At 42.5% G+C, this 23,261-nt stretch overlaps 1 protein-coding gene across 1 annotated transcript in view; it reads right to left on the bottom strand.

The window, feature by feature from the left end:
• ASAP1 (ArfGAP with SH3 domain, ankyrin repeat and PH domain 1) overlaps positions 1-23,261 on the bottom strand; it is a 145,315-nt gene that overhangs the window by 109,481 nt on the left and 12,573 nt on the right. Inside the window, exon 2 of the mRNA XM_024741265.1 lies at positions 12,216-12,361. The gene's annotated coding sequence lies outside the window, so the exon portion shown is untranslated. The remainder of the gene's footprint in view (positions 1-12,215; positions 12,362-23,261) is intronic.

Raw genomic sequence — 23,261 nt, forward strand, 5'->3', positions numbered from 1 at the left:
AAGTGGGTTCATGGGAAGTTAATGTTTCCTATACAAAAGGAAAGTCTGTGGTTAAGTAAGTTAGGAAAACACTGAATTGGACAGGTCTCTTTCATTGCAGGATGTCTCTAAGCCTTCGATATACAAATCCCCGAGGGTATTACGTAGTGCTTCTCGATCCAGAACTCTTGTCAAAGAACAAGGCATGGGATTTGTGTTTCAAGGAAAACTTAGGGAAAGGTGTTTCACACTCTGATGTGCCCGCTCCCAGGCAAGAGGGAGCGGACACACCGGGTGCAGCCTGGCCACTGACCACAGGTGCACGGGGTACACACGGCTCAAAGCACCCACCTGGCAGGTATACGTGGAGCCTGAAACCCAGACACACTCCCTCACTCATCTGTGCTCTCTGGCACTGGCTGACATCAATCAGCCCAGGAGCAGGCTGGCTGGGCTGTAGTGCCTCTGCCCATGAGTCTAGGCTGGAGGGAGTGGCCTTGTCTGAGGGCTACAGAAAGTGGAGGTGAGGAGAGATCAGAGGCAACGTTCTGCAGAGGAATCCAAACCAGCTCAAGACCCGGCATGTAATGTGAAGCAGGGAGGTGGAAAGGCAGAATCCAGAGAGGAGGCCTTGCCCGGGACGGCAACAGGAAATCAAGAGTGGAGAGGGGCAAAGCAGTGAGAGTGAGGCTGAGTTTGGCAGAATTCTCTGAGCCAAGGAAAACACCTGCATTTGCTTTTCACAAAGTACCTCCAGATGTGGGCCTGGAGAAGGAGCTCTGGAGGCTTCTGGGCTGTTGATTATCTCAAAACAGTGCTTGCCTTACTCTTGCAATATCTGTGCTACTGTTTTGCTTGCCGTCCTTTTAAAAATATATTTATGGACTTCTATCTACCTATCTATCTATCTATCTATGGCTGCGTTGGGTCTTCGTTGCTGCATGCAGGCTTTCTCTAGTTGCAGTGAGCAGGGGCTACTCTTCGTCGCAGTGCATGGGCTTCTCATCGTGGTGGCTCCTCTAGTAGTTGTGTGGCTCGTGGGCTCAGTAGTTGTGGTGCATGATCTTAGCTGCTCTGTGACATGTGGTATCTTCCCGGACCAGGTTATCGAACCCATGCCCCCTGCATTGGCAGGCGGATTCTTAACCACTGCGCCACCAGGGAAGTCCCACTTGCCGTTCTTTAAATCTATACTTTTTACTTAAATAAGTTAAAAGTAAACTTTATGTTATATCCATAAAAGGAGGTCCATATCCTTTGAGAGGCAGGCAGTCCAGGGCACTGCTTGAAAGCATGGACTGTGGAGTGAACTGCCCGGGTTTGCATGCTGGCTCCAGTATCCACTGAGCACCCTGCGACTTGATTTTCTCAGCTGCTGAACAGGGATAATTATGGCTGCTACCTGGTAGGGCTGATGTGAGCAGTGAAGGAGGCTATATATAGATAAGGCAGAAACAGTACTGCTCACCAAATACTCCATTTGTTCCCTTCCACCTCCTGGGCCCCTGCACATGGGGCCAGGAACACAGTTTAAACCAAAGAACTAATCTATCAGGGAAAGCTGCAACACATCTTCATCTGATTGTACAGTTTCTCTCGTCCTCTGCACAGCCAACCTTGCTGAGACAGAGAAGCCTCCCTCTGCCTCGGTCTCTGAATCACACTGTTACTACAGAGCAGACCCCCTCCACAGACATGGGACAGGAGGAGGAAATAAACCTTTACTATGTTAAGCCATGGAGACGCGGGGGTTAATTTGTTACTGCGGCACATCCTCACCTATCCTAGCTAATACAACATGCAAAGTGATTAAAACAGTGCCCGGCATGTAGCAGGCACACCACAAAACACTCATTGTCATTACTATTTGTATAGTAAACATTAACCATAAAAATTATGAAAACTTTACCTGCCTGAAGGCTCTGAGGATAAGATCAGGTCCATTTTTGTTTAAAAGAGATACTGATAAGCAACTGTTAGGGGCATCCTAAAGCAGCCAGCACCAACCAGAGACTCCCTCCTCCACACTTAGTCCTCTCCTCTGGCTAGTGAGACTCCCTCCTCCAACAGGCGCTAATTTCTTTCTCCCCCTTTCCTCTTCTCCTTTTCCTTCCGTCTTCTCTCACAGATCCCCAGCTCTAAAAACGTTAAGTCTTTCAAGCATCAAAATGCTGTTCTGTGAGTCTGTTTCAAGTGGAGTTAACACCTGACAGCTACATAACCACAGTCACACACATTTTAAATGAAAAGTGTTATTCACTGCAAGTAAAACTCACAAGATGAAAATCAATCCTATTTCAAATGCATTATTTGAACTTCCTATTTAAAACACTTTTAATGTAAATCCTTAAAAGAAGAAAAAAAAGGAAAAACAAAACATGTTAAAATTTGGCCTGGGGATACCAGGATTTCTGTATATTGAATGTATTTAAGACAAGGTACACCTGTACTAATGAATGTACAGTTCAAATCCTATACAGGGAATTATGGTTTAGTTATACAGTGAAATACTATGTAGCCTGTTAAAGTGATTCTGCAATTTTATCTGTATGGTCATGGAGAGCTAACAAGCTTTAAAAACAAGCCTGCATGTAAAGCAATTATACTCCAATAGAGATGTTAAAAAACAAAACAAAACAAAACACTAACTGGAAAAGACATACGCACGCCCATGTTCACTGCAGAATTATATACAGTAGCCAAGACCTGGAAGCAACCTAAGTGTCCATCAGTGGATCAGTGGACAAAGAAAATGTGGTAGATAGATAGGTAATGGAATATTATTCAGCACACACAAGAAAGGAAATCTTTCCATTCGCAACAACATGGGTAGACCTTAAGGCATTATGCTAAGTGAGATAAGTCAGACAGAGAAAGACAAATACCATATGATCCCACTTATATGTGGAATCTAAAAAAATTAAAACCAGCAAACTCATAGATATGGAGAACATATTGGTCGTTGCCAGAGCTTGCGGATAGGGGGTGGGCAAAATGGGTGAAGGGGGTTAAAGATACAAACTTCCAGTTATAAAATAACTAAGTCATGCATATATACACTACCAAACGTAAAATAGATAGTGGGAAGCAGCCGCATAGCACAGGGAGAGCGGCTCGGTGCTTTGTGACCACCTAGAGGGGTGAGATAGGGAGGGTGGGAGGGAGGGAGACGCAAGAGGGAAGAGATATGGGGATATATATCTATATGTATAGCTGATTCACTTTGTTATAAAGCAGAAACTAACACACCATTGTAAAGCAATTATACTCCAATAAAGATGTTACAATAAATAAATAAAAACAAGTCTTCAAAATATATGTATAACACAAGCTTGTTTAAAAAAACAAAACTGATTTGGTAGCAAAACCTGACCTGACCTGAATTCACTTGGTGGTTAGCTTGGACTTGAACTGAGGTGGGACTCCTCACTTATCCCACTTCATGTAACTATTCACCTGAGAAGTCACTAGGGGGCATTGCATAACATATGGCACATGCACCCTGTCAACCTTCTGGAATCTATAAAGTTCTGAATTTTGAGAAACATCTAAGCCCAAGGGTTCTGGATAAGAGACTGTGGAGTTGGATGTTACACACACACACACACACAATGTGTGTGTGTTAGTGTATAAATTATCAGTATCTCTGTGTATAAATCTATGAAACTGTTTCAAAGGACAAACTATAATATTAGTATTCACAGAAGCTAGAATTATGTAATGATCTTTATTTAAAATTTCTGAAATTTTTCTAGTAAACACATACAACTTTTACAACAGAAAGGAAAAAGAAAACCTCCTTCTTACCCATCCTCCCATTCATATGGACAGATCTCATTTCATGAAATGTCCTACAATACTAATTGGCAATGAAGCATGTCAGGACATAAGGGGATGGCTGGCAGATCAAAAGGTGAAACCTTCCAATTACGGATTACCATTCTGCAAAATGATGAGGTTTTAAAAATGTATCATATAATCCAGAGCACCCAGGGGCTACCAGTTTACTACTGAGGAGACCCAGGCTTTCAGCACTTTTCCATGTTTCAGAGAAGAACTTGAGAAATAATCTGTTTGCTACAAACCTAGATCCAATCTGCACATTTCCAACCATTCCCATTTGAAGGGGAAAAAAAGAAGAAAAATTAAAAAACAATCCTTAACTCAAACCACAATAGCCTGCAGTCAGAGACTGCAAACAGGAAATGCTATGCAGCTGGAGGAATCTCGGTTTTGCTGCAACAGCTCTGAAGCAATATCTGCCCTCTAACTGCTAGAGGAGGTGCAGGCTCTTACGCAAGCTACAGCAGTGTCCAAAGGCCTAGGGAAGAGAAGGAAGCAGAGGCACAGAGAGTCCTGGCTGGACTGGAATCCTCCTGGGCACCTACTATTTCAAAACAGCTTTCACATATGTTTCTAAAACTGCTGCTACATTGAGGCTCTTAGGGTATGGTTTAAACGGTTTTCCTGTGCCCACTGAGAATCTATTTCAATCTACTCCTTTCCCGTCCCATTTTTGTGGTTTGATAATTAAATGGATGCAATGCTCTGCTGACTCCCTAACTTCTTCGTCAGGATCACAGGATGATGGCCTGACACTGGGGTGTAGAGCAGACCCAGCACTGTTTAGCAAGTAATGACTTTACTGCTTTCCTTGTAATAGTTAACAAAAAGGAAAAAGAAAAAAAAGACTGAACATAATTTTGGTACTATATATTTAATCAAATAAAAATATTTAGAAACAGCTAAAATTCAAGATCACCCTGTTTTTCTTCTTTTTTTTCTTTCCTTACAAGGAAGGCTTAATCATTAATACATTAACTAAAGGGCATTTGTAAGTAGAAGGAACCAAATGTATAATGGCACGGCAGCAAGAAACAGCCGATGCTCCAGCAACAACAAATCATTTGCTGTGTCTGGAGCTGACTGATTACGAAGGCATCTTTGAACTGAAGGAAGGACAAGTCCAGAGAGACTGGTACATCAACTAAAGAAATATTTCTAATAATTTTTTTAAATGCTACTATCTACTAAGCAGATTATGAACTAAACCTACAAAAGATACTTCACAGAAAAGCCCACACGCTTAAAACCTTGCCAGAAACATATTAAAAACATCAGCAAAATAGATCACGTCCACATTTCTCTGGCCTCTCACCACTAAAAGGCAGCATTCCCCAGACATATTCCAACGTGATGAACGGATTCACTTCTGGGAGGAAACAGCTAATCACCTTGTGAGAACAGTGACCACACAGAGGTCTTTAACTAGAGGTAAAAATTCAAAAGACAGAGAAAGACTGGTTTAGAAAACCTGCAACAGTTGAAAGGAAGTAGGAAGTGGTCTAAAGGAATAGTAGAGGTGAGAGTTTGGTTTTTGGTCTGTGCATTTGTTATATTCTGAAACTGTTATATAACAATAGCTATACTACTAAAGACTTTCCCCAACAATAGCTATATTATTAAAGACTTTTTCCAACTTTCTCTCCCTGACTAGAATCTGATAATTTATTTTTATTAACCTTATTATTAAAAAAAAATTATAGACCCACAAAAAGTTGCAGAAATAGTACAGAGAGGTTCCTTGTACCCATCAACCCACTTCTCTCAAGAGTAATATGTTTCGTGTGCTATAAGCCACATTATCAAAACCCGGAAATCAACATTGGCACAAGATGATCAACCAGGCTCCAGGCCTTACTTGAATTTCACCAGTTTTTGCATGCACTTATTTTTTGGTACGTCTCTGTGTATATTTCTATGACATTTTACCACATGTATAGATATGGTACAGCTATACCACAGTCAAGAGAGAGAACTGTTCCATCAACACAAAGGAACTCCCTTGGGTTCTTCCTTTATAGTTAACACCCTTGCCCCTGCCTCCAACCCCTGTTCTCTATCTCTGTAATTTAGGATGATTTAGACTTAACTCAGAAAAATACATAAATGGCAAAGTTATCCTGTAAAAAGTCACTGTTTTATGGAACTTCTTATTTTTACTTTGAGACGTCAGAAGCCCACAGTGGTAGAAAGAACACGAAAGAAAGAAACAAAAGACCTTCCTGTATGTACTTGGGTAGTTCCCACTGGACAGGCAAGTCCCCGATCCTATTTCTGCCCCCAGTACCTAGATTCCCAGGTGCTGACAGCAAGCAGATATCTCAGCACTGGCTCTCACAACAGGGAAGGGATGAGGCTGAACTGCCAGGGATGAGGGCTCTATCAGAGGGGGTTCTTTGGAAAGTCACATTCTCTGGAACTTCTAGTGAATAACTTTGTCCCAACCAGGAAAAGTGCATATGCTCTAATGCTGACACTAAGTGAAAGCCACAGAAACACAAAGTTGCTTAGAACATGTGATTTCATCTATGTGAGGGGGAAAGTGCAGAAAAAGAGGACCAGAAAGACAAACCCGAAATATCAATGAAGGCTCTCTCAGGGTAAGAAGGATACAAAAGAGAACCTGCAATTTTCTCTTTGAATTCTAAAATTTCCCAACTAGGCAGGTGTTTCATTTTATAATCAGAAAAAAATACATAAAGTCCCTGCAGTGGCCATTAACGCCACAGTGGTATTAATATTAACGTACTTTACTAATATGGTAACAATCCACTGTGCGTGACTCAAGGAATTTGCAGTTTATAATGTTTGTCACATGGGTCATAGGATCTGATTCTCTCATAAGCAACAGGGTAGGAAGGGAGGTACTTTTCCCCCATTCTTCCAGAGAGGAAATTCATGCTTATAAGTTAGGCGAAGTTAACCTTATGTCACTCAGTCCTTATGTCAAAGGACATAACAAAGCCTCTGATTTCTGATGACAGTGGTTCTCAAGTCCCCAAGGTCGAAAGTATTTTCATAATAATACTAAGAAGTTTTACCTGACCTTTTCACTGTCTTGACACTTGCACTGACAGTGCAAAAATAATGAAGGTAAAACTGCTGGTGCCTTAGTGTGATGCAAGGTATTGCCACAAACTGTAGTCACTCTCTTCCTCATGGTCGTGCTCTTGCAGTAAAAAAAAAATAAAATAAAAGGCTATCTTCATTTAAGAATGTCCACCATGAAACAGCAGAAATGACTGATTTTATTACCTATCAACCCTTGAGTATATCTTTTTAATATTCTCTTTGATGAAATACGATGCATAGGAAGTAAAGAACTTCCAAGGCATACCAAAATAGATGGTTATCTTGAGAGAGCACATGTATGCAGTTTTTCAAGTTGCAAGTTGGACTGGCTGGTTTTGTTAGTTTTCTACTGGAACACCACTTTTTTCCTTGAAAGAGTGACTGAGACCTGGGTATTTGGCAAACATTTTCTTGAAAATGAATTACTCATCACTACAAGGTGAACAAGTGACAGTATTTGTTGCTAATGATAAAACTGGAGCTTTCAGAGAAAAGTTAAAATTTTGGAAAACTTCTGTCACCGTGAGCTCGACAGTTTCCAAATCCTTAAAGTTAATTTATATGGTTTCAGATTCATACTGCTACTAACTTTTAAGGAACCACCATCACGTTCTGACATAGTACCAAATAAAATTATTGATAATTACCTGAAAAGGCTCTTAAAGTACTTTTCTCTCTTCCCAATATATAGACCTGTATGAGACTGTAATTTTTTGTCTACTTCAAGTAAAACAACATACTGCAACAAAATGAATTAATACATTAAAAAATTCCTCAGTTTTAAATTCTAAGACCGTAAACATGGATAGAAATAGTCCACATAAACACAAACTCTTTGGTGTTCTCGAACATTTTTAAGATTGGGGTCCTAACACCCAAGTTTGAGAACTACTGGCTAACACTCTTCCAATATAATATATGTAATTCACTAATGAGGGAAACCCAAAGGAAAAAGTAGAGAAGATAGTACTTTGCAAGCTAAGGAGAAACAGGAGTTGGACGACTACTGGTACAGGTTCCAGTCACCATGTCAGATGGGCCGTTAGCACCCACAGTCTATAGAGGCAACATCACGACTTTTGTAATTTGTGGACGCAGCACTGATGAATCCACATGAGCATGATCCATAGTCAGGGAACTTGAGCTCAAGCTCTAATTCCACTACTTCCCAGGCATATTATTTTTTGAAGATTTGATGCACTTATTTGCAAAATGGGATATGACTATCCATACCTGCCATTACACGGTGGGCTGCCATAAAGATCAAGCAAGAAGATGTAAATAATAATAAAAGCTTGTATTTGTTAAGCAAATTCCATAGCAAATTCCACGTTATGTTTGGTGATTTACTTCCAGGATCTCGATCAAGTCCCACCACTACCAAGAAACAGATACTATAATTTCTTTTTACAGATAAGGAAACTAGCATTAGAGAAGTTAAGTGATTTGCCTTAGGCTAGAAAGCTGGGAGCTGGGAGTTGGGAGTCCAGGTCCGATAGCGACCAAAACCTATATTCCTCCCACCACTTACAATGCACGAACTCTCCCATCCTGTATTATGACCTTTTTATAAAAACTATTTTCTAGGCAGTAAGAAAAGCAAGTTTCTTTGAACCTGGCTCAGTGCAGTACTCAGATGTCTATTAGTTACAGGTTAGGGACTTTCCTGGTGGCGCAGTGGATAAGACTCCGCGCTCCCAATGCAGGGGGCCCGTGTTCAATCCCTCATCAGGGAACTAGATCCCACACACATGCCACAACTAAGGAGCCCGCCTGCCACAACTAAGACCCAGCGCAACCAGAAAAAAAGCTCAAAGATGCAAGAGGTTACAAGCTGGCTAATAAAAAGCCAGCCTCAGTCCATGTGAAGTTAACACCGACATCTGGGCAGCTCCTGGGAGTGTGCATGTAACCTCTCACTTGATCATCGTACCTTCCACGCTCACTGAATGTTTAGAAAAACAAACATCTAAATGGTGACTGAGAGAGTCACCGGCACTTAGTACATTGATGTTTTTCAGGACCAACCCTTCAGAAACTCCCAAACACAATATACTTATAATACTGATTGCCTAAAAGTAACACGACTAATAAAAGTTTTCCCTACCTAGAGTCAGTCAAAAGCAGAGCACTAGACCTGACCCCAAAACCGACCCTTTCCTCCATAAAAATAAATATTTTAATATAAACTATTAAAATACCCATCGTGAGCAATATCTTAATTAGAAAATGACATTTTTCAGGATTGACTATAGACCTCAACACAACAGACATTTGGATATCTGCCGGTTCAACTGAGGATACAATTTAGGAAGTCTAAAATATACCAAGGTACCTTTTTTAAAATCTTACTTTCTAAATTTCAACTGTATCCATTACTGCTTAATGTTTCCAGCCTTCACTAGCCTAAGAGAATAGGATTTTCAAGAATCTCCTGAGAAAAACAGCTTCCCAGGGGGTGCTCCCCCAAACTCATCTGGGGCCTGAAGGTGCTTGCAACTGACTCAGAAACCCCTCCCTCCCCGAGGGGATTGGCTTCCTCTCCGCCCTCTGCTCTGGGGCGTGACCCCGTCAATCTTCCTGGTTTGCTCTTCCCTTTCCTGGCAAAACATGAAAAGGGAAGCATTAAGCTGCTGGCTGTTGTCGGGTCTTACGAACTCCTGGGACTGACTTTATTCAATCAGAAGAGTGTTCCCTTAGTAACCAGCTACAATACACACTGATTCTTCTAACCTGCTCCCTCATTGGAAATGCCACCACCTTCTCTTTTCTTGGCCGGGCCGCACGGCTTGCGGTATCTCAGGTGCCCAACCAGGGACTGAACCCAGGCCATGGCAGTGAAAGCCCAGAAGCCTAACCACTAGGCCACCAGGGGACTCCCTGCCACCACCTTCTTTTAAGGGAAAATGGTTTTGTTTTTGTTTTTTAAATTAATTGAATGAAATCTTCCAGCAATTTCTTTTCTTTCTTTCTTAGACTTCTGGAAGGAGGAGGCCTGCAGCTTGGGTTATGTTTAGGGAAAGAAGACAACCAGACGGGACTTCCCTGGTGGCGCAGGGGTTGAGAGTCCGCCTTCCAATGCAGGGGACATGGGTTCGTGCCCCGGTCCGGGAAGATCCCACATGCCGTGGAGCGGCTAGGCCCGTGAGCCATGGCCGCTAAGCCTGCGCGTCCAGAGCCTGTGCTCCACAACGGGAGAGGCCACGACAGTGAGAGGCCCGCGTACCGCAAAAAAAAAAAAGACAACCAGAGCCGAGGTGCCAGGCAGTGCAGAGTAGGCTGGGAAAGACGATGGATGCAGCGACAGAATGCTGGGCTCCACCTCCTTACCGACAGCGCACCTGAACAAGTCACAGACATAATCTCAGTGTGCCTCAGTGCGCACGTCCTGGTTAAAGGTAAAACCACCACAGGGCTGTTGTGAATTGTTAAATGATAAGTCCACACAAAGCACACTGCCAGGTTCCTCCGAGCGTTCAGTAACTACCAGTTGTTTCCGTAGTTATTAGTTCTGTAGCTACAGTTGTTTCTGTAGTTCCATACAGAGCTAAGCAAACATAGACAACGACTGATGCTTGAATGGCCACTGACTCGTGCGGACGGCATGAAATCCACACACAAATCCCTACACATGGAAGGAACCTACAGGGTAGGGAAGTGTGGAAATGGACTGGCCCAGGAAACGTGGAAGTGATGGCTACTGACTTAAGCCACATACATTTGGGCTCCTGGAAACTAAAGGTTAGCAAGATATTCCTGTAAAAACGCCCATCTCAGGGAAAACAGAACGTCCTCCCTCACTAGTAGCCGTTTACCAGTTATTACCGAAGCGAACTGTCAGAATCTTCTTTCACTTCTTTTCTTCCCACCATAGTACCTCTGAGCAATGCCACCCACAAAAAGGCAGGCAGTACCCAGAGGAAGGAGAAATGGGAGGCCTCATCTGAATCAAAGAGATTCACATAATCTAAGATTTACAGAAATATCATGGGTTTGTCAAATAAACCCCAAAGTGTAGGAATACATAGGCCCTAAGTTAAATACCATCCTTTCTCAAATTTCTGAAAAGAAGACATATTTCTATTTTCAGCCTTTATTTTCTTTAAGATTAGCTGTCACTGCATAAGACTAATCCAGTGGCATAAACTATCAAACAGAAGTAAATTGTCAGGGAGACAGACACACACATATACTTATCTAGTGGGATAAGAAAAAAAAAGAATATTCTGATTGGTCAAATAACCAGGTTAATTTACTATAGAAAGGTAGTCTTTATTTTCCAATAGAGTGTATTCACATCTGGAAGACAGCCATTTGTACCAAGCAGATTTGTAACACTAGTCTCATGTAAGACCACAGACGCCTATTTGATATGAGTAACTGACCCAGGGTCAAGACATCTTAAGCTTGAGTTCTGGATCTTTAAAGGAGGCAAAGATGCAATGCTGAGACTGGCAAGAGGAAGAGGAGGAAACAGCTCCTCTCTTTCAGGAAGGAGCCAACAAAAGTATGATATACTTTTCCTTTGGCATCTTTCAACCTCCCACTGCTCCTATGTCTTGGGACTTAGGGGAAGAGAGACTTGATTAAATTAACTCACACACAAGTGTGGTAGCTGTGCTACACAGAACGAACCTTTCTTGACAGGAACGCAGTGTGAGGGTGAGGGAGGGTAATGGGCACAATTTGGGGACACCCAGACAACACTGCCTGCCCAATGGGTCCCCCCACCTCCATCTGTGTCTGCTCCTAGGTCAGCAGCTCCAGTGTCTCAGATTTTTAGGGATTCTTCTTGTCAGCATCTACTTCTGAAACCACAGATTCCCCAAATCTTAAAATCTTTTTTATTGGGAGGGTGTTAAAAGGATATGGGGAGTTGGGAGAGGTTAATTATTTGTAAATCAGCGACCAAAATGCATGCTGGTCTTCACACAAGTGAAGGGTGACATGTATGTTTGAAACAAAAAAAAATCATCACTCTTTCAACTAATTAAAATGCAAGAGTTACTAAAACTTATCTAAACAAACACAAAAGCAAAACAATGGGAGAGTGTGGAAGAGAGTTCAGGTTAACAAGTTTCTCTCAGATTCAAAAAACCTACCCTGCTATTAGCTGGGGCGGAGGTACAAATTCTAGGCATTTCACAGTGGTATTTTCCTTAAATGTGACTCCATACCGAGGACTGAAAAGACTTTTATTTTTATTTTTTGCCCTCAGGATCAAGTGTTGGGAGAAGATTATTATGTTGTTCTCTTTATGATCTTACTATACCTTGATCAGGCTGTAATTAAAAAAATATATATTTTATGAAATGGCTTACCAGATTTTTCAGCAGTGTGGACAGTTCCTTTGTAAGAGTAGAAAACTTGACAAAAGCGGTGCCAAGATCTGGGTTGTCTCGACTTAAAAAATTACTTCCAAACTTATCAAGAACTTGTGCATAGTTTTCTTCATTTTGTACATGATCTGAAAAGAAGAAGAAAAAGGAGTCTGAGCTGCTATTTGACACAATGACAAGTTACTCTGAACATCGATCACTAGAAACTCTCAAAAGGAAAGCAAAGAAACTCCATCAGTTCTTTATTGAACATGTCTACAAGGTGGTTGGCAGTGTGCTGAGTGGTCTCACTCACTCTATCAAAGGCGGTTTCCACTTTTTCTATCAGAGCATTGAGTTCATTTATATCCCAACTAATCCACAGACTCACCAAACATTGAGGGGTCAAATTATCATCACATTTTCAAGCAATTAAGAAACTATGATTGTCAGGAAACAAGGAGAAAATTCTCCTTAGAAAAATCAACCTTGGAATGCAAAAGAAAAATCCATGTGTTCTAACATGTTTCTTTCTCTGCAATTAATCTTAATTTCCTTTAATTTTGTCTAAGACCCAGGTCCGAGGAACAGCATTTATACAATGCTTTTTCACACATCATCTCTTGATGCAAAATGTGCAGGTGTAGATCAGACAGTCTAGAGTTCAAGACTGGTTTCACTACCTATGAGCTTGCTACCTTAAGTTTTTTAACTTCCATGGCTATTATCCTAGCTGGCACGTGAAAGGTATCAATACAATATCTGTGAATAAATTTCCCCATTCTGAGCTTTGGTTTTCTGATCTATGAGATGGAGACCAATATTTACAAGACTGTGGTGCTGATGAGTTGATAAAAAATATACAAAAGTTTCTCAATAGAGTGAATGCTCCATAAGTAATAATAATTCCTTCCTCAAAACGCTTTCTCTACTTGGCTTCCAGGATATCACACTCTCTTGACTCTTCCCACCTCATGGCTGTTCCTCTCCATCATCGTCTTTGCTGGTTCTTCATCTCCCTGGCCTCAAGTCTTTGGGCCTTTATTCTTCTATACTGATGCCCACTCTCATGGGATCTCACCTAATCTTATGGCTTTAAGTAATTTCTATCAGCTGACAACTCCCAAACTGATATTCCCAGCCCAGATCCAACCCTGAATGCAGACATATATCAAGTGCCTGTTCAATATCTCCTAGTGTTCAGTCTTAACTTGCTAAAAACAAACCCTGATGCTCTGCCCCAACTCTCTTTTTTCTACAGTGCCTCCATATCTCAGTGGGTTAATGCCAAATACATTCCTATAGTTGTTCAGGCTGAAACCCATCAAGTCATACCTGATTTTTCCTTCTCATACCCCAGATGCAATCCACTGGCCTTTACCTTTAAAAATATTACTGAAATCTGACGGCTCACCACCCACATGACTATCAACCTTATCCAACATCATCTCTTGCCTCCATCACTGCAAACCTTCCTGCAAAAGTTCCTTTGTTGCAGCTCTTGCTCCCCTACAGGCCGTTTCCAGTACAGCACCCAGTGTGATCCTGGTAAACTGTGCATCTCATCTCGTGACTCTCGGGGCAGACACTGCTATTCATCATGGCTATCCAGGTTCCCAACCCTTGCAGGCTTATGGGAAGGGATAGTGCACATCCCCACACCCTGAAGTAACAAGGCCCTGACCAGGGAAATACGAGTGGAGGTGGTGTGTACCACCTTCACGTGGCAGCATCTCAGATGCCTGTGCTCAGCTCTGCACGGCTCTCTTCCTTTGTCGTGGAGTACAGGGAAGCATGAATTTACACAGAGGCCCACAGTAGGTGTAGGATATTTATTAAACAAATAAATGAACAAAAAAGTATCTATCAAAATCATACCTTTAAGGGCTTAATTCATACAACAGCTCTTTCTTTTCAAAGCCTTCCCTTAGTTGGCAATAATCTTTCTTTGCCCATAATTCTCTGTACCTCTACTGCAGTATCTTCCACTACATCATACATTTGTGTAAGTACAGCTCTTTCCCTGCCACCGGACCACGAGAGGCAGGGGTTCCCTCTGGCTCACCTCTGCATCCCCACACAACAAACACCACTGCATGTGTTTCAGTGAGCTCGGCTTATGAAGCTAGCTTTACTGAGCTGCTGACTTGGATTCGTCGATTTCCCTTTCAGGAATTTAAGAAGCATTCACTTCTTAAGTCTCCTAGGTTGTTCAGTAATTGAACAACAAATAATTTAAAAATACTGCACTCTCAAACACACCCTCAATAACTGCATGGGAGCGACAGTATGAGCCTGGACTGGGGAACGTCCCAGGAAGAAGTCGAAATACGACGAAGGTAACAAGCGTCACAGCATCCAATGAAATGAAATGAGGCCCTAGCAACCTTCTAATCATTGCCACATTAAAAATGCATGATGCCTACAGTGGATGCCGGCATTTCAGGCTGAGATATTAAAAAAGATAAAAATGCAGCTCCAGTTACTGCCCAGGTTCACTCTGAGAAGCGGCTCAGAGAAACACAAAAGAAAGGCCACATCAGCTGCACAGGCAGGATGCACACCTTTGATGTCCCTCATAAGCTGGACCCACCCTGATACCTTCTGTCTCAGGCCAAAGGGCCTCACCCTGCCCCGGAGAACCCCACTCCACCTGACACCCTTTCCTGCTTCTGGAGGCCAGCAAAAAAGGGGTTCAGCTGCCTGTTCATTTCAACTGCTTTCGAGGGAAGGGTCTCGGAGGTAAAACCTAAGTGGTAGGCTTTGTGTTCGTTTGCTTGAAATTATAAAATATATCAAAATCTTTAGTTAATAAAACACCCATGTACCCACTGGCCAGTTAAGAAATAAAATACGGCAGAGTGTGTCCTCTCTCTCCCACCTGCTACCCAATCCCAGTCTCTTCCCTCCTTCCCCAGACACAACCACTATCCTCAATTTGGATTTCCATGTAGGGTTAGAAAGTACTACGAGAAGCTCTCCTTTTATGAGGGACGACAGACTCATCAAAAAATAAGATGGACTTGGCCAAGGCAGGGAGAGAGGCCACAGGAAGTTGGCTGAGAACCTTCTCTGACCCAAATGCTTTTCACAATATCATATTTAACCTTTACCAGAACTCTGCAAGGGAAGAAGTACGCTTGTGGGGCAGGTGAAACCTAAAATGTGGTGAGAGAGAGGCAAAAGGTGAGACTGGATACGTACAGGCTAGATCATGGGTGCTGTATGTTTTGCCAATTCCACAACCGAAGAACTATATGCACACACGTAAGAGTGTGTGTGTACAGGTATTAATCACGTTTACATATACACACATGTATAAAATGTCCTAGTGTAGTCGCCTGTTTTAAAATATGGCAGCTAACTTAGTGAGCTGTATCTTGGAATACTACTACTAATTCTCTTGAGGGGAGAAATGATGGGAGTTAAACATCAGGTGCTCGTGCCCGGCATGTGGCACGTGCGCCTAAGAGATCAGCTAATATTACCTCTATACCCATGATTAGTTATAATATAGAGATGCGTTTAATATCAAACAACATAGGGGCGTACGTCTCACGTTTTAAGTCTTTTCTTACATACCGCGTTACAAAGCTAACAGTGACAATTCACCCGACAGATTATATAACTACACGCATCCCTTTGTACAAAATTAAGGGTTTACCAAGCAGGTCTTCAAAGGCACGGAGGGCAAGGAGACAGGCCCCTGGTGGAGGCAGAGGCAGAAGGGAGGGACAGATTACAGAGCAGAGTAAGCAATGTGAAGGGAATGTCAGTTCAGGGCGTTAGGGGAGGAGGCGGAGATAAAGGGCTCCGGCTGGGGGCGCACCGCACAGGCATGGGAGAAAATGGCCTCGTGGCTCAGGACACTTCGGTGAGGAAGATGAGCCGTTTTAACATGCTTGCTACGCCCAAGTGCTAGATGACTTCAGGGAGCTGGTAAAGTAGGGGCTGGGGAAGCTGGCGAAGACAGAGATAGAATAAAAGGAAAGAAAAAAATAGGGTGAGAGAGAAACCTGACCCATTCACAATTACTGGGCCCGTGAGCCATGGCCGCTGAGCCTGCGCGTCCAGAGCCTGTGCTCCACAACGGGAGAGGCCACGACAGTGAGAGGCCCGCGTACCGCAATTAAAAAAAATTTTTTTTAAAAAATCTTTAGCTATATTATTAAATTAATAGATTATGACCTATTATCTGATAAAAGGAACTCATACAACTCAAGAGCAAAAAAACCCCCAAATAACCCAATTAAAAAATGGGCAAAGAATCTGAATAGACTTTCTCTGAAGAAGACATACAAATAGCCATCAGGTACATTAAAAGGTTTTCAACATCACTGATCATTAGGGAAATGCAAATCAAAATCAGAACGAGGTATCACTTCACATCTGTTAGTATGTCTATTATCAAGAAAGACAAGAGACAACCAGTTATCTGTTCCCATAACTGCAGCTTAGCAGCAAGAGAATCACCCAGATAGGCCCAGTCAATGTACATAACCATGGAGATAATAAAATAGATGCTTTAAGCTACTATGTTTTGGGGTAGTTGGCTATTCAGTCATGAGTAACAGAAACAATCATCTACATTGCTTTTCCTTCATCCCTTTATTTCTCTGTATTCGTTAATTTCTCAAATAATCATAGAATCTTGTCATCAAAATAAATTTAATTCACTTGAAATCTTGAAGAAAAAAAAGAAGTCTACGAGAAAAGTACTGTTATCACCCTTATTGTGTAGATACAAAAAATGTGCCCAAGGCCATACAGCTCAAAAATAAGGGAATTTAAATTAGGGCTTTTTAACCTCTGAGCCGAGGACTTTCCCCCATATCTTAAAGTGAGACAGACTCAGATTCCAATTCCAGGTCCATCACTTATACTTTGTGATTGCACTGATCCAGCAACTTCACTTTTTTTATAACCTCATTCCCATCCTGTAAAATGGAGATAATAATGGCATTGACCTCACAGAGGTACTGCAGTGTTTAAGTAAGATACTGAATGGTACATGACAGACTCAATAAATTTCTACAATGACAAGGACAATACGATGGTACACCAGCACGCTGGCCGTCCTGGGCCGGGTGGCAGGGGCTTCCAACAGTACTCTGAAATCAATGCGCCCACTCAGAGTTCACATTCCTAGCGGCTGGCAATAACAAGTGCCTTGGGAATACAGTAAAGTTCAATACTCTTTAAAAAATACCTTGTATATTTCCCAATGAGGCCCTTCTCAGAATTTTCCGAAGCACAGCAATGATTAAACAGGCCTTTCTCTGAGGGGAGCTTGCCTGACTGTCACCCTGTTAGACTTTACCAAACTGGGAAACTTTCACAGACCCTCCCCAACTGGCCCGCCAACCCCACTGCTGACTCTCTGACACTGTCGTTTATTAAGAACCAACTGTGTAGTGAGATCCATCACAGAGCATACCTTAAAATGCAAGACAGCTGTTTTACAGATAAGAAAAGGGAAACACAATGGTGAAGCCAGGTTAGGACCCAACTTCATTTGATTCCAAACCCATCCTTTTCCACTGACAGACACGGGAATATGTGCCAAAAACACTTATGTGGAATCTACTACATGAAAGGCTTAATGATAAATAACAAGAAAGAAAGGGGAATCAGACCTCCTGGCCCATAACAATGACAATGATATAATTATCATAATAATACTTGTTAACAGTTATTAACTGCAATAATAACAATTAATTGTAGCTAAATTTTTTGGTGACTTAATGTGCCAGGAACTGTGTCAGGTAGTCTTCCTGAGAATTCAATGCTCACAAGAACATGCTAACATTACCCCGTTTTTATATATGCAGAAACTGGTTTAGGGAGGTTAAACAAGTCGCCTCAGGTCACACAGCTAATAAGAGCTGATGACACGTGCTGACTGCAGAGCCTGTGCCTTCCCTCCTACCCACCGGGTCACGCTGCGCAGCTTATGGGATTTTAGTTCCCAGACCAGGGATGGAACCCAGGCCCTGGCAATGAGAGTGCTGAGTCCTAATCACTGGACCGCCAGGGAATTTCCCCAAAGCCTATGCTATCAACCAATAGGCTTGGCTAAGTGTTGGAGCCCCTAGATGTCTTCTAATTTTAGCCAGATGCCAAGTGATGGAGGGACCTGAAAATCTGGGTCTTAGTTCCAGCCTCTACCATACGACCCTGGTCAGGCGACTAAGGCTCTTAGGGGCTTTAATTTCATCTAGAACACAGGTCTAATAATACCCACCCAGCCTACTCCTGGAGGCTGATTACTGAGAGGTAAAGATGTCATAATTACTGTGAAAGCTCTTTGGGGAGAACAGCAGCAGCAGTAACAACAACAGAGAACATGAGAAAACCACAAAGGATTACTTCTGTTTAATGAGTATAAGGCTTGGAAGACACTCATAATAAATCCCTCCTAAAGAGCAGCCCCAACCTAATGTTCCTGGAGGCGTCACCTGGTGGAGGGGCACCGTCCTGGGTGGAACAGAGACCTGGGTCTGAATCTCCCTCTGGCCCTGCCTGGCCATGTGTGACCTTGGAAAAGGCACCTAACTTTTCCAGGCTTCAGCTTCATACGTGAACTGTAATGGATAACATCTAGCAAGTACATACAAGTCCCTAAAAATATCTTCACTTTTATTACTTTCATTCACCCTGAGACCCAGGGTGAAGTTCTGATGTGATGGACATTCAAAGAGAATCCAAACATTATAGTATTTTTTGGAGGGTTCCAAGATATGTAAGACAACTGTGGGTCAAATCCCAGATCTTCCATTTACCAGCCACGGATCTAGAGCAATTTCTATAGTGTCTCTGACTCTGCTTTCTTAACTGCAATAATACCTACCTGACAGAGTTATTACATGAAATGGATGAAAAAACCCTATAATGTGCCTCATTGTGTATCTGGCTTATGCTGCCTGTTCATGAAATGGGAGGTACCATCTCTCACTCCAAAGCAAGTCTCACTTCCTTAGTTTAGTACATTCTCTTTCCTGGGAGCCTAGCTTCTCTTCTAAGATCTTTATGCAAGTTATCTTCCATGCCAAGAATCCAGAGAAGCTTGTGTTTATCAGTTTACCCTCATGATCTTAGAGAAATCATCAGGACAACCTGAATATATGTATTATTATACTATAGTTATACAACCTAGCCCAAGTTCCCAGTCCACCAAGCTCCATCACAATTCCAGGCCTAGCCTGCCTCTTTCAAGGTCAAAAACAAGTGTGACCTCCCAGGCAAGCTTGTCATTCACTCTCAATCTCTTGCAATGTGCGGGTTCCCAGCCTTGTGTAATCTGTTGTTATACACCAAGTCCCCAGCGTTCAGCCTGGCACATAGTTAGTGCTCAGTAAAATGCTCACTGCATGTAGTGAATTTTCCTGGAACAAGTCTTTCTTCCTACAAAAAAGACTCAGCATGGGCCATGCGACAAGGATGAAAAAACAATGAACTACAGCTGCAATAATAAAGCCATGTAATACATGTCATAAATTATAGTGCTGGCATAGAGGGGCAAGTGATTCTTTTATACTATCCTACACATACTTTGTAGCACAAATCACACTTTCACAAATTTAATTTCATTTGTTTTTAAAATTACAAAAATAATTCATATACTACTACAGAGATGTATAAAGATAAAAAGTATTATTTCTTTCCTTTTCTCCAATCATCTCCTTGAAACAAGCAAAGTTAATAATCTGTAGTGTAAACTTTCTCTACGCTTAAAAAATACACAAATAAGGATTTCTCCCCTTTTCTCACTTTTAAAAAAACAAATGTGGGGCTTCCCTGGTGGCACAGCGGTTAAGAATCCGCCTGCCAATGCAGGGGACACGGGTTCAAGCCCTGGTCCAGGAAGATCCCATGTGCCGCAGAGCAACTCAGTCCATGCGCCACAACTACTGAGGCTGCGCTCTAGAGCCCGCGAGCCACAACTACTGAGCCCGCAAGCCACAACTACTGAAGCCCGCGCGCCTAGAGCCCGTGCTCCGCAACAAGAGAAGCCACCGCAATGAGAAGCCCACGCACTGCAACGAAGAGTAGTCCCTGCTTGCCGCAACTAGAGAAAGCCCGCGTGCAGCAACAAAGACCCAACACAGCCAAAAAACAAACAAAATAAATAAATAATTAAAAAACAAATGTGGTATTACATATAAGACTCCATGGCTTGCTTTTTTCCTACTGAATAAAGATAGAGAAATTCAGTACAATTAAATCTAATTATTTTAATTGTGATTATATTCCATAATAAACTCTACCACAATTCATATAACTATCCCTCTACTGAGACACTTCCAATTTTTTGCTACCAAAAACCAGTGCTGCAATAAATATTCTTATACATAAGCTCTTACGTGCTATCACTTTATCTCTGGAAGGATATATTCACAAGAGCAGAACTGTCGAGGGATAGGGTGTACATTTCAAATTTTAATTAATATTGCCATGTTCCTTCCAGAAGAGGTTGGTTGTAGCAAGTCACATCCCCAACAGCAATGCACACATGGAAGGGCGGAGCTCTTTATAAACTCATCAGCACATATATGTCATTCTTCTTCTTCTTTTTTTAAAATTTATTTATTTATTTATTTTTGGCTGCATTGGGTCTTCGTTGCTGCGCGCGGGCTTTTCTCTAGTTGCAACGAGTGGGGGCTACTCTTCGTTGCGGTGCGCGGGCTTCTCATTGCGGTGGCTTCTCTTGTTGTGGAGCACGGGCTCTAGATTGCAGGTTTCAGTAGTTGCGGCACGTGGGCTCAGTAGTTGTGGCTCTCAGGCTTAGTTGCTCCGCAGCTTGTGGGATCTTCCCAGAGCAGGGCTTGAACCCATGTCCCCTGCATTGACAGGCAGATTCTTATCCACTGCGCCACCAGGGAAGCCCTGTCATTATTCTTTTTAATTCTTGCCACGTGGATGTGAAAAACTTGACTATAGTAAGCCTGAGTAACTTTTTGTAATTTTATTGTCCATTCACATTTCCTTTTCTGCCTGTTTACACACTTAGCCTGGTTTCCCATTGCTTGTCTTTTCCCTATTTGTAAAAAGACTGTCTTGCTTACGGGATGGCAATCTTTGTCGCAAGTATTTTCTCCCATTTGTCTTTTTTTTTTTGGCCGTGCCACACGGTTTGCAGGATCCTAGTTCCCTGACCAGGGATCGAACCCAGGCCCTTGGCAGCGAGAGCGCAGATTCCCAACCACTGGACCACCAGGGAAGTCCCTCCCACTAGTCTTTTAACTTTCTGTATGGTGTCCTTTGCCATACAGAATATTTGAAATTTCACAGAGTCAAATATACCAGTCTACTCAAAAGACTTTTGGGTTTCCGGCCTTGCTTCTACTCCTAAACCCTTCTAACATTCAGTATTTTTTCTAAACATCGAAATCTTTAATCTAATGAAATTCATCTGTTCACACAGCAGGAAGAAGGGTTCTAATGTCCTAAACCTTCTAGTATTTAGTTCAGTTTTATTTTCTTTTTAATATTTAAATACTCAATCCATCAGCAATGGGTGTATTCACATGGCATGAGGAAGAGTTCTAACTTTATTTCCTTTCTGCTGTATGAAAATACATTGCTTATTTAACATGGCCTGTTGTAGGTACCCATTCAATATCGGATAAATCAATGAACACGTGGTAAAACTTGGATGGGGCAGGTTAGGTTTCATAAGACGGTAACTGAGCAGCAACCTGAAGAATAAGTAGTTGGTTAACAAGTCAACTTGGGGTAAAGCACCTTCCAGGTAAGAGGTAATGGCCTACCATCAAGGCACCATCAAGTACCCAGGGGTTAAGAAGAGACTAACTTGGGGCCTTGGGTTTCTCCAGAGCTCACCATCTTCAGTCTAGAACCAGGCAGGTGAAGTTTAAAAGCACTGCCCTCTGGGCTTCCCTGGTGGCGCAGTGGTTGAGAGTCTGCCTGCCGGTGCAGGGGACACTGGTTCGTGGCCCGGAACGGGAAGATCCCACATGCCGCGGAGCGGCTGGGCCCGTGAGCCATGGCCGCTGAGCCTGCGCATCCGGAGCCTGTGCTCCGCAACGGGAGAGGCCACGACAGTGAGAGGCCCGCGTACCGCAAAAAAAAAAAGCACTGCCCTCCATTCCTGTTCATTGTCATACTGGGGCTCAGATCGCTTTTGCCACACCAATCCATAAAGCCAGCAACATCTACCCTGTGACCCTGAAAACAACCAGTTTTAATTTTACAAGACACTGTGTTATCGGGGGATAAGGCCTGGATTTAGAGTCCAGAGTCTGTTTTTTTCTGAGATACAACATCTACTTGATTGTAAGCAGTTATTTCACATCCCTGGGCCTCCGTTTTCCCGTTTGTTCCCACACCCACTCCCTGCACTGGTCTATTCTTAAGATTAAAGGTATCACCCTTGGAGACAGAAAGCCCTGTGCACATTTTTTTAAATTGCTTTTCTCCATACCACTTTGGATGATTCACTACTCTGATCTGTCAAGGTCATTTTGAATTTGAATTTGTTCTTTCAAAGTTCTAGCCAAGCTTCTGCAAGAATCTGCCCCAGCCCCTGGGGTTGTTATCTGGAAACTCAGCGTGCAGACTCCCATTTCTGCAGCACTGACAAATCCATTAACTAACAGAACCCCGAGAAAAGATGCCCGGAGAGTTCCACGAGGCTATTACTCAGCATTTAAATGGCACGTGACCATCACTCCATTACAGCAGAAGCAGAAATGTTCCCTATCCTGGCTCCATTATTGAGGCTTCCTAACTGCCAGATCAAATACACATCACACTTTGGTTTGTTGATGGCTTCTGAGGTAACTTCAGATCTGGCCCCTAAAAAAGCTAGAAAGGAGACAAGCAATTCCTCTCCTACTCCAGTCTCCCACAGCATGAGTGCCCATCATCCAGTGGAGCCAGGTGTTCTTATAAAAAGATGTACTTTAAAAATATGGCTTCACATTTTACTGTTAATTCATTAACTTTCATCAAGCACCCATACTGAGATACAAAGATTACTTAGGTCATTATGTATGTGGCCTTGGGTGCATCCCTTAGTTGTTCTGA

Source organism: Neophocaena asiaeorientalis, unplaced genomic scaffold (assembly GCF_003031525.2).
Source record: "Neophocaena asiaeorientalis asiaeorientalis breed wild unplaced genomic scaffold, Neophocaena_asiaeorientalis_V1.1 scaffold177, whole genome shotgun sequence".
Classification (NCBI taxonomy): Eukaryota; Metazoa; Chordata; class Mammalia; order Artiodactyla; family Phocoenidae; genus Neophocaena; species Neophocaena asiaeorientalis.